Below are 2,500 nucleotides of genomic sequence, written 5' to 3' on the forward strand. Positions count from 1 at the left end.
ATTGGGGAACTGGAGACCAATAACGATCGGTTCAATGATTCTGAGATTATTTTCCAGAATAATGACTGCACGTCTTGCTCGTGCTTGTCCCTTAAACCCAAGGCAGCGTGGTTTTATAGCGGCATCTGGCTGCTCTGAAAATCTTAAGGTGCTACAGGACCTTATGAGACATGCTAAGAAATTGCACAGGCCGTTGGCTGTCATGTTTATCGACATAGCGAAAGCTTTTGACTCGGTTTCGCATGCTCATATTTTATGGGTGTTAAGGCACAAGAAAGTAGATGAACACGTGGTGGGCATCATCCAGAACGCCTACGATCGGTGTACGACCTCGTTCAAAAGCAATGGCGAGTCGACTCGAGAAATTAGCATACGTGTTGGTGTCAAACAGGGTGACCCCATGTCACCCCTGCTCTTCAATCTTGCCATGGACCCTTTGATATGCACCCTAGAGTCACACGGAGTTGGGTACTCCATTGATACCGACCACGTGACAGCTCTTGCGTTTGCTGATGATTTGGTGTTGGTGAGCGAATCTTGGGTTGGTATGGCCGCCAATCTAGCGATCTTGGAATCATTTTGTGGGCTATCGGGATTGGAGGTTCAGGCCAGAAAGTGCCAGGGCTTCATGATAAGCCCAACCAAAGATTCATATACGGTGAACAACTGCGACCCATGGACTATCAAAAATAAAGATGTCCATATGATCCAACCTGATGAATCAACGAAATACCTTGGTCTGAAAATTGGCCCTTGGACTGGCACTATACAGCCTGATCTACATTGTCAGCTAAAGACATGGATCTCGAAAATCGATGAGGCGCCTCTGAAGCCAACTCAGAAGGTTGAACTACTCAATGCCTATGCCCTACCCAGATTGTTATATCCTGCAGACCACTCGGACTGCAAGCAATCAACTCTCCGTGGGTTGGACCAAGAGATTAGAAAGGCGGTAAAAGGATGGCTCCACCTTCCCGCTTCAACTTGTGATGGACTGTTATATGCCAGAGCCCGAGACGGAGGCCTTGCCATCTTGAAACTGGAAAAAACAATCCCTTCGGTTCAAGTTAGAAGGCTGCAACGTATAGCAAACTCGTCCGATGCTATCACCCGTAATATTGTGTCCTCGCAGGGTATGGAGGAAGAATACCGTAATTTGTGGGTACGAGCAGGGGGTGACAGTGATGCAATCCCAACATTCGTTCTCAGGGACTCGGTGTCAAAAGAACCTGTATATCCGAGACCCTGCGATTGGAGGGAGCATGAATTTCAGAGATGGTGCGAAAAGCCGGTTCAAGGAAGGGGCATTGTAAACTTTGCGCATGATAGAATCAGTAATGCTTGGTTGAGGCCATGGTGCGGCTTTAAACAATGCTTCTTTATCGCAGCACTACAACTAAGGGCAAATATTTACCCAACAAGAGAAAGCTTGAACAGAGGCAGAGATGGGGCCTTACGTTCCTGCAGGAAATGCTCTGCCAGACTCGAGTCCCTTTCGCACATTCTCGGTCAATGTCCTGCAGTACAGAAAGCAAGAATTGCGCGACATAACAAGATCAGTAACATTCTGGCAGACGAAGCGGCTAGATTGGGCTGGTCTGTATACAAAGAGCCACGGTTCATATCCGAGACGGGAGAGATGAGAAAGCCTGACCTCGTGTTTGCAAAAGATGAGGAGGCGGTTGTGATCGATGTCACCGTCCGTTTTGAGCTTTCAAAGAATACCTTGTCAGATGCTGCCTCGCACAAAGTTTCGTACTATACCCCTCTTGGTGATCAAGTCAAAGTGCTGACGAAGGCTAGCAAGGTCACATTCTTTGGATTCCCGGTTGGGGCAAGAGGAAAGTGGCCCCTTGAGAATAACGAGGTACTTACCTCCCTGGGCCTGACCAAACCCAGAACGACATCACTGGCCAAGATGATTTCCCGCAGAACGCTGCTTTTCTCTCTTGATATTCTGAGAATGTTCTGTGGAAATTATGCGGTCTATGAACAGTCATAGACAACCTCCGAAACAAATAATAGTTTTTTTTAAGATGTCATTTGTTTTAGATTGATTTTGTTATTTTCGAAGGTGAAGTCGGTTTTTATTTCATTTTACTATTTTCCACAATTTAGATTGTTATTTTCCAAGACGAAGTCTTGGTTCTTTTTTTATTGTTAGTTTTTTTTTTAAACACGTCGTATTTGTTACTTTAGAGCTTAGAGGGGACTTTATTTTCGCCTTACTATTTTCTGCCTACAAAGAAGATTAAAAATAAGCTTTTTTCAAGATGGTTTTGTTATTTTCCAAGGTGAAGTCTTGGTATTCTTATTTTACTATTTTCCATAAAGAAGACCTTTCTTTTAGATTTTGTTATTTTCCAAGACGAAGACTTGGTATTTTTATTATATTGCTATTTTTTACACGAAGCTTATTCAAGAGCACTTATATAGATTAGACTTTGTTATTTTAATTCTTTATTTTTGGACTACATCAGTTCGAGAGTCCTGTAACTTA

The 2,500-nt window shown here is 43.8% G+C and overlaps 1 pseudogene; it reads left to right on the forward strand.

The window, feature by feature from the left end:
* The window catches only part of LOC142911580 (28S ribosomal RNA), a 10,600-nt pseudogene that overhangs the window by 4,732 nt on the left and 3,368 nt on the right, over positions 1 to 2,500 (forward strand).

This window comes from Petromyzon marinus, unplaced genomic scaffold (assembly GCF_048934315.1).
Source record: "Petromyzon marinus isolate PM22_M1 ecotype Great Lakes invasive population unplaced genomic scaffold, UKy_Petmar_22M1.pri1.0 PM_G_Scaffold_18, whole genome shotgun sequence".
Lineage (NCBI taxonomy): Eukaryota > Metazoa > Chordata > Hyperoartia > Petromyzontiformes > Petromyzontidae > Petromyzon > Petromyzon marinus.